Raw genomic sequence first — 11,126 nt, 5'->3', positions numbered from 1 at the left:
TTAACAATCGTTATTGACGTTTGGAATGTAACGACGCACGTGTGTGATATGCAGTCGTAATAATCGTTATGATTATTATTTTATTGATCACACATAAGTACATTAGAAGAACGGTGTCGATGTACACTTGAAGCCGTTTGGATTGCCGTGACGCTACACAGTAGCTATCGCATCGTGACGGACCATACAGCGGCTATTGATTAACACGTGGACCACGACTAGGACCCAATAGTGATGACTACGTTAGCAACGACGTATTGATGGCAATGATGGTACGGGTTGAGTTGCTTGGAATAAAAATGTCAGCAGTGTCGACTTAGCCGCTGTTTCCGGGTACGGTGGTGCCGGTGCAGGTGTATGACATCGACGGCGACCGGATACAGACAGCATTACTGACAGCCAATAGGACGATGGTTACACAGTATCAGGACCTATGCGTTGGCTGTCCGCAGACTACAGAGTCCTGTCCGCAGTAACTTACACGTGCATTCGCCGTCGTCGAAAACTATATACATCAGTTGTTCGCCGTGCCCGTACGTTAAGGTCAAAACGCACGTATAATTGAGCGTGCCCGTGGCAATTTTCAGCCAAGTAATATATATATATATCGACGTGACCAGTGGCTGTATGATTTAAACAAAATCTAATCGGTGTTGCACAATATGTCAATGTGCTTTGGCGCTGTAATATTATACATTACATAATATAAATTATAATGTAATTTTTGTATTCTCCTATGACAAGATAATATAATATTTTAATAAAAACTACAATTTATTGCTCCCAAAATAAAAAAATAAGCATAAAACGTATAAGTGTATTTACATCATAAGTTCATTTTGCATTGACTCTGCAGGAATGCACTTAAAATATTTTGCACGTGACCAAAATAGAGGTCCAAGTACTATAGGCTATTTTATAAATCTATGATTTTAATGGCGTATCATTATATAGTTTTCTAATTATACACTCGATAAATCCATTATAATATGTAAGTACCGAGAATTACGAACTTGCAACTTACAACCTTGATAATAGTATAATTTGCAGGTTACATATCATTTTAATTTTTTAGTAGAAGGAGTGATGTACAAATCTTAAATTGAGGTTGAGAACGACGCAAATCTATATTCGTAAAGAACATAGAATTGCAAACACTCCGTCAACTATAGCCTGATCTTAATGTAGGAGCACAACAAAATGTTATTTGAATTAGATAATTTATACGTTGGACGGTAGCTACTGACTGAATACAATAATACCCCATAGTAATGATAGAAAAACAAATGTATTATTTATTCAAAAATGTATAGGATTTTATTTTGTTTATGCTGTATACCGAAACAGCTAAATCAAAAGTTAGAACAACCACAATTATTTGGAATCGTGTTGAACTGTTTCCGAACAAGCGTAGACCAATATGGTAACAAACTAATAAATAACATTTACATATAAATATTAAATAATATATTAACTAATAAGAGTAATTTTCAAAAAAAAAAAATGCTCCGTCACTTTTATTTATATTTATCTATTTGAGACACAAAATCCAATCATAACTAATAAAACTGAAATAATATTAATTATACAACGAATTAAATCAATACTAATTTATCATGCACACTTATTGGCTGTATCGAAGTGGAGTTATGAAAATTATTATAAAATCTAGTCAAATCTCACAAGAGTAGTTAGAATATCATTTAAGTACAATGAAAACTGAACTGTAGTGTAGAAAAATGTTACCGACGGTGAAAAAAGAGCGAGAAAATGTTGCGTTGTTGAGAGACGCACAACGATGAATGTATGGATGCAGATCCACGACCACCATCACCGAGATAAATCAAATATAGGTTAATATAAGGCGGCAAAACCAGTACCGCGAAGTCAGTTTAAAATGTTTAAATGTCGTTATTACATTTATACTTATATGGTTTGCATTCGCATGTTACTTGCTGATCACAAATTATATACAAGTCATTTGCAAAAGTGTTCCTGTAATATTTATACTCAAATAGTTGTTGACTTGTTGTGTACGTATTTTTTGAAGAATATTAATATAATAGCTCTTACTTGTCATACCTACATACCGACTTTTTTTGAGATAATTGACTACTAATAAGTATATATAGTGTCATTAATGATTTAACCATTTAATACAATATGTTATTATCTATATTATAATTGATATAGTAGTATTATATTAGGTCACCATAATAATAAGCATTATACTCGTATTATTATTATTGTTGTGCTACACGGGCTAAACGTTTTAGTAATCTTATTGTATTTATTTATTAATAATTTTCTTCAATATTATTATATAGCAATGTAGTAAAAAATTACTCAATTTGTATGTACAATATAGGTATTTATTATTATTAAAAGAATATTAACAATAAATGCTTTAAGACATAATAATCAGATTAGATACATCTCAATTTTTATGGAAATAAAAAAGACTAAATACTAGATAATATATTTATCTTGTAAGGAATATCGAGGAATCATAGATATGTTTTTGGGTATAAACCATAAACCGTATAAATTTTTTGCCACCAAAAGATTTGAAATTAATGTTTAGATCACTGGCAAGAATGGTGTATATTTAGTCGCTGTAGTAACAAAATTCAATAAATGTTAAATAGCATGACACTTATACACGAAACCAATTACGTGTAATTGATTAAGAAAAATAGTTTTTGTATTCATCCAAAAAACATATCTAAGTAAAGTAAAAAAAAAACGTTTACTATTTTATTTAAAAATAACACTCAATCCTTATCCTTAATTTTCTATACTTTCTAAATCTGAAAACAACAAGTTTACAAAATTCAATTGAATACGTATTTGAATTGTGATGTGTGTATTTGTGATAGCATAAAAATTGTTCATACTTACCTAATGTTATTTCATGATTTAAGTATTTATGACAAAATATTGTTGGACTTCCCCAATCTTCTTCTAAAAATAAAAATAACAGTTTATTAATTTAGGTTTAATACAGTGATATTGGTTAAAAGTACATACTATATTATATATATAGAATAAATTTTTTATTATTTTTCCGATATATGTAATATAAATTATAACACCGATAACGTATAAGACATTCCAATCGTTTTCGCATTCCTTATAAAGCTTCTTACTGGATCTGTAAACGATTTGAATTTGACTAAAGTAAGTATTCAATGTTACCTTATTAGTGATACATATTATCTTTACATAGTGAAAAAAAGTCATAAATAGATATTTATAGTAACTGCTTTACATTGTAAATATTTTATTGATTAAAAAATAATATTACAATTACAAATAATGATGGTTATAGAAGATTGAAGTTAATAACTTAACACCAAAATGGTTTTGATCTAAAATTAATTAAGCAATATAATATAAATAAAATAAATAAATATCAATTTACGATGAATTAGTTCTTCGTTTACTGATACAAAACTAGTATTATACTAGTATCATTGTAAAAATTGGACTTCAGTCAAAATATGCTTCCGAAAAGTACGGTTGGCCGATCTGGAATAGTTTTATCTGGTCACTTTATATACCAAAGATTTAACTATGTTGATTGTGAATACAAGTCCAAAAATCTAAATACTAATAAAAAACACTTGCGCTTATTGTCTATTGAGAAATTTACACATTTATTCGAGAGTAATAATATGATATATTTTTATTTTATGGCTAGTAAAAATTTCTTTTAATTGTTTAATTAAATCATCAATAAATGGAATTTTTTTGGCAGTAAGAAAGTATTTTTCAGGGCAATTAGTTAATACTGATCAAAATTCTAAATCAAAATGTATATAAAAAGTTGTGCATATGAATTTTTAATATTTGTATACCGATAAAATCTTCGCTTCACAATATTCATGACAACATATTTAAATAAAAAACTATAAATAATAATTTATATATTTTACTTAGGTAATTAAAATAAAATTTCTTATAAAATCAATAAGTAAACAAACCGAACTATTTTAAGTACCTAACCTAACTCTAGCATCTTAATATTCAATTAATCTTTTACATCTAATCAAATTGAATACTTATATTTATTACTATAATTATACTCATTATATTTATATATATTTATATATGTTCCATCCCTCACAGCCTCTCAGTTCTGACTAGTTTCACTCCGCCACCGCGAGTCTCGCCGCCATATGTTGTTAATGTGTTATGCTCAAGCTTTGCCAACCATTTTCGGTTGTAGTAGCTGTAATCTTACTTGCTGAAAGTGTCTGTGACTTATAACCGCGGGCACTTATTCGTACTGACTACGCACCCACTTTCCTCAACTCGTGATAGTAATATGTGCTGTTTCACGTGTTTCGGGGCCATTTCCCCTCGAAAATCCAACAGCCATCAACTATCTACAGTTCTACATCAAATCTATTTCTGTTTCTGCCCATGGTCAAGCCATGAGCCTGAGCTCCGCGTTAAAGATAAGTCATTTTTATTGATTAATTACCACTCTTTATATCGTTTTGTATTGTCGTTGTCGGTCGTTACCGCTCTATTACATAATGTTATACTTTATACTACCTTTTTTCTTGTTCGACTGATTAGCGTTGTTATAGTATTAGGGATAATCGAATCGCACTTTTTACCAAAATAAAACGGTGGAATTGCACTTGGGTAAAAATATGTATAATGATGGAATTGCAATCGGGTTAAAAGCAGTTGTGCAAAAAATAATGTTAATTTAAGCTTTGTAAAACACTATTATTTTACCTTCCGCTTAAGATAAAATCATTAGCATACTAATTATTATTTTTTATACTTTTTTATTTATAGATAAAATTAAAATAAATTAAATATATTGTTATTATATTATTATTTTGTTTTTAATTAATTATAATATGTTCGAATAATAAATTAAAAAATGTTAAGACACGTACACGCATCATTTATCGCATGTCTTATAAGCACCTGGTACCAAACTCGGTGTAGAAAAACTGTCCGAACCGTCACTGATTTCAACCGCGATGTGACCTATAATTCAGTTATACGGTAAATTTAAACACGTTGTCGCGGGAGGAACAGGATCCAGACGGTAAACGGTATACATCGACGAGACAGGTCATCGAGCTAAAAAAATTCTGAGCTGGACAGAGGCGCGTAGAACAGCGCAATCGTAGTCGCTGCAATTCCAATCGCTGTCTGTATTCCGGATAGTCTGGTATTTCCAGCGCAAATGTATTTGGTTTCCGCTCTGAAGCCGGCTTGTCGACTACGAAGAAGCGGATAGATCTTTACCCGTTGAGTTTGGACGACGACGGAACGCGACACAGCCGTTACGATGAGAACAGTGAAGATGCTTCCTCGGCAGTGGTCGTGGCTACAGTTGTTGCAGTGCTTCAACTCGTTGAGCTCGAGATGAGTTTGTTCGTGAATATTTGCGACAGTTTCCGTTAAAGCTCACATTGTATATATGTCATCCATCCACGTGATCACCGCCGTCTGTCCTCGATCGACATAGTCGTCACTCGTCAGTGGACGATGCGACAGTAAACTCTCGAGCACATCGCCGTCACCACCCGTCGTCCCTGTCCAATACGAGGAGCATAGACTAGATAACGACAATTTCGTGTATTATAGTACATAATAATTGTAGAATATAATAATCATAATAATTTTAATAAAACTGTCATGGAAATATTTTATATAGCGTTTATTTTAGATTTTTTTAAGATTATTCAAGTACCCGGAATGATTTTTTTTTAATTTTTAATATATTCAATATTTAACCTACTGTTGTCAAATCGAATTGGGCACTGTATACAATGCCCGGACCACGTTAACTTATTCCAAATTTGCCTTTGATAATTAAACGTACGCGCAACATTATTATTAATTTTTTCTAGATAGTCTTTTTTTTTATAAAGAGTTAGGTATGTCCAGTCGTTCATTTTCTCTAAATCACTAAATAAAAGTTCAAATATCTAAAATTTACATTTAGTTCAATTAAAAATATTTCATTTAATTAAAAATATTATTAAGCAGATACCTACTGTAATTATTTCAAAAATAATATTCATAGTCTCATGGTTAATTGATATTAATTTGTTTTGGAATATTAGACCGGCAAAATTACAAACTATTAATATTGTACACGAATATACGATTCATTATAATAACCCTCATGTTCAATATTTAAACATTAAAAATGAAAAAATATATATTGTAACGTTTTGTAACCTTTCAAACACTGGCTTACAACTATCAAATAAGCTACGGGTAAATTCTAGTAAGGTCGCAACGATTTATTTAGAACCCGTCTATCAATCACTATTCAACATTATCATTTCACAGGTGTAGTGTATGTTATCACATCAATGATTGTTGTAAGAAGTATAGAAAAATGATCACTAATTTTAATAACTTAATATAAGACAGCGTCATAATATGGGCTAGTGTTGGTATCATATTACATTAAATAATTTATTACTATAAAAGTATTGTTATTAATAATTATTAATTAATACATGTAATGTGCATAAGTATACTTGCTCGTAGATCTTATTCCAAAAAGCAGGAACCAACTTAGCCAGTAGTGAAAAATACATCACCAATTTAAATAGGAACCAATTTTGGATATCTTAATTAAAATACCTTTTTTAAACGGATAGGAGATACTAATTTAGCTAAAAGGGAATAAATTCAACTACAGAATTATAATTTATGATTTCCGTTTAATCTTGTCTTCGATAAAATAAAAAATGAAAACATCATATCTATTACTTGGTCATTTCATTATTGCAAAGACACCAACCACCCGACGTAATCTTATTAGCGATCATTATATATTATTAATTGTTTACACCTAAGTCAATTTAGTTAGCTTTAACAAAGTATTATTAACAATTATATGTTATTATATTGAAATAAGCCAATATTGTGTACTTAGTAAGTTGTATTATTGAACATTAAAAATTATTTCATGTGCAGAAAAAATTAATTATTCTCGTTATCATAAATTTATCACACATTACACACATATAATACACGTAACAACATACAGATCTCTTGAGTTTCGACTCTAGACTATATTCTTGACATAATTTTCAACGTTTGTAATTGAGATTTTTATAATAAAATTATAGGTAATGTATTTACAAGTCAAAACCCTTTTACCAAAAATTTTATTAATAGGTATTTACTATTCATTTTATAGACGTTTATAGTTTTATACGAACTGCATTATTGCAATTGTAATAAAAAAATTATAATTTATTATATAATGTTATGGATTATTATAAGTAAACTAGTATTGTGGTTTTTTTTTTTTTAAAACTAATTTATGTGAATGTTACGGTTTTGTTGAGTTCGCTGTTGTAAATATCTTCTTCTAATTTGATCGTGATAATATCGAATCGTAGGAACACAACAACTGATATAGCACACATAAATATAGTATACATCAATTGCGCCAATAGAAGCGAGTTTAAAATAATTATTACGGTTTATAGATATTTATTTTACCTGACGGAATAACTCGTACGTTGACCACAATTTTTGGCAAGGCGTAATGTTTGATACCGTTTGAGATAGGTTTATCAAACAAATTCTGTAACGGGTTAAAAATAAGATAACTTAATAAGAATAACCGCGTATAAACTATAAGCTTAACTTATAGTCATAGTGGTAAGTATAATATATTAATTCAATACTAAGCGTATAAGAAGTTATTAATTTATTAATTATATAATTACGTATTTATCTACCATTTAGGAGTTTATATATACAACGTTGTTCATATATTAGTACGTTTATTTTATTTTTTTTCAGTGTTTGTATAAAGAATTGAATTTTAAGTGATAATATGTATAGAAAAAAAATATTAAGTATAAGGACAGGAATAAAACTATTATTCTTTTTCAATTTTTATTTAAGAAAATATTCTGCCCCGGAAATTTGAAATATGAAATAAAAATGATGTTTTTATTCAAAAAAGTTAAAAATTATAAATAAATGTTAATAAAATAATAAAAAAATAATTTTTATTGATAAAATATGTGTTTATCTTTAAAAGAAATTACTCATGAAGATTTTGATTAACTTAATTTTCGATTAAAACGCGTATGTTAAAATATACATTGTACACATATTATGTAAGAGTAGTATGACTGTTCAATGATTTCAACTAATCTATTAGTTTTATTAAACTGTTTCAACAACCGAATACTGTACTGTTGATAAAAATCTTTGATTAATCGAAATTTTCAATTGTTAACAATCAATTACATATTACGACAATCGAATAACGAAAAACCCTAGTGTTAGTATTATTTAGTATGTATAAGACGCAGAATACTAATTGACATTGTCCATGTGAAATATCATAATTTGATGATGGTTATGATTCGTGTAAAAATTTAAATAAAAATTAAATTCTAATAAATACTCTAGACAATAATATTCGTACCTATAAGTTTGATACCAGTTATTGGGTTAAATCAACCTGATCTATTAAATTGACTATATGAACGAGGTCGGTGATGGTAAACTTAGCTATGATAAATAGTTGACATCGTGATGAATTTTTACAACGATCGTTATCGCATGATAAGTTTGAAATGATTAATTTACGAGACACTACACTATAATATATGAGAAACAGCAGGAACGGAATATGATTACATTACATAAGTCACTTCCGAACGTTTATCGCCGATGTTCCGTGTACTAACGGGGACGGCGGCCAACAGTCATCTCAATCAAATGGTAATCGCTAATACACAAAAAACATCAGAACGGTTTATCTGGATGATAGTTTAGTGAATACGAGACCGCAGACACATTGCATTTATACAAAAGGTGAAGACGTCTAGAAGAGTATAATAAAAATATCTAAATTCGGTTTGCTTGAAACAACAATCTGTGCTACACCAGCAATCGGAGACGTACGCACGCAATAAACGTGTCAGTGTAAGTGACAGTAGTAGTTATAGTATCAGTGTATGTGGTGACTGAGATATAGCACCGGCCGGCATCATCCGAAGTGTATAAATTATGGTATTTTTCAATAACGGCGTAAACAGCGTGGAATTATACAAAGACGCAATATGTCGCTGTCGACGATACAGTAGTTGACGAACCGACGACGTACGTAAAATTGTGGTTCTCAGTAGAAGACGTCGCATAGGACCACTGTAGCCATGCGGGGTCGGGGGTACGATAACGAGGAGGCACTACGGAATTTGGCGATAAATCACCAAAGCACGTTCTCCGGCACCCCGTGGTGTGACGAGTTCACGATTGCCGAACGCTCGATTATGGACACCCCGTCCGCATGGCGGCCAGCCGAACGACACCAATAGCAGTTATGGCTGTTGTTACTGATTTACGGCGAGAGATCGACAATTAATCGTTACGGAACAATGCGACCGACTGGTTATGGTGGTCACGAAACGTCATAAACAACAGTACTGCGGTGGCCTCCGAAAGCTGCCGGGCGCCCGCCTAACCGTCGTAGTGATTAACCGTATCGACGACCGAACTTGCGACACCCGTGACACACGTCTGTCCGCTAGTGGTGGGAAAGCGTACTTGGGCAACATACCGACGCACACCGTCCGTGCTCTGTCTCGTGTCCTATATAACACTAAGAATACCAAAATTTATTAACTTAACAAATTTTAACTTTTGTAGTACTGTTGTAGTCAGTAAGTTTAATATTTTAATATATTATACGCGTTCGTACGTCGGATATTCCCAAGGACTGCACAATAATAAATATCTATACTTAATATATAAAACGATAGCGTTTGGTTGTATGTTCGGGATAAATTCCGAAACTATTCAATCTTCGTGCAGTTTTATTTAAATTTTTTAAAGAGGACATCACAGAGAAGGTTTTAGGCATAAATTTATTCCAATAAAGTAAATAAATAATTAGTTATTATTAACTAAAATAAACGTATAAATTGTATACCTATATGTATTATTATGACGGTCTGCGGGTTTCCAGTTACCTGCAACCTGACCTTTTTCTTCTGTGTGTGTTTTATCAGCGATTAGATATTAATAATTGTTCCAAGACTTAAAATACTTTCTCTACCATGTTATGATTTCAACAATTTTATTATCTTAGGTTTAGTAAGCAAAAACCACTCGATGGGAAAAGTTCTCTGATAGATATGATTCGCTTATACTAAAATGTAAGTATGGAATTAGTTATTTAATTATTAAGTTATAGAAGTTATATAAGTTTCTTGGGCGGAGCCAATACGGGTATGCTAATATAATATAATATTATTATATCATTAGTGAGCTATTTCCGATCGATTGATTGGCAACGTAAATGTAATATCATGACAACGCCAATGTTTTTATGTCGTTGTTTGTTTATTTAGCAAAGTATTTTAATTTTGAAAAATTACCGATGATTGTTAATTAATTAAAATAATATGCAATGACGTAGATGATTATGTGATTACTGATTATTTTTGGTTTTATTTTTTCATTTAAAAACGCATAAATTGTACAAACATCAAATGTAATATAAAATTCACATTTACGGAGATCTATCAATTTACCATATTATAATATTATTTTTAAATCAACCACCCATCACATATCATTCGTTTTTTGCTTTGGGACACCAGTGGGCAGAGTTTTTATACTATTAATGTCTTGTATTCTATTGTATAAGTTTTAAATATTAATACTAACAATGTATATCGTAAGTGAAGTATTTCACTAAACAACATGTTTGTAGACGTCTACGCTTATATACCCGATTCGTAATATAATAAAATTACGAAAATAAGTAAAAATGGTTTTGCGGAAAAAATATGAATTAGCTATAGTTCACGAAAATTCAGCTTAAATCGATCCAACAGTGACGACATAATATGAACTAAAATTATATTATATTGCAGAATTTAAACATACTATTTCAGTCCCATGTGTGAAGGAAAGCATTTTATCTTATATACCTATATGAAAATATAATTCCATAAAACGCCATTCCAATAAATATCTAGGATACTACTAACTTTTTTTTTATTGTTTACGAAAACCTTATAAATGTTTTTATTATAACTTATTTCTCAGAAATAAGCTTAATTTTTATTTATACAATACTAATGTTAAAACGGTCA

This window comes from Rhopalosiphum maidis, chromosome 1 (genome assembly GCF_003676215.2).
Source record: "Rhopalosiphum maidis isolate BTI-1 chromosome 1, ASM367621v3, whole genome shotgun sequence".
In the NCBI taxonomy this organism is placed as follows: domain Eukaryota; kingdom Metazoa; phylum Arthropoda; class Insecta; order Hemiptera; family Aphididae; genus Rhopalosiphum; species Rhopalosiphum maidis.
This window is presented reverse-complemented; position numbering follows the sequence as displayed.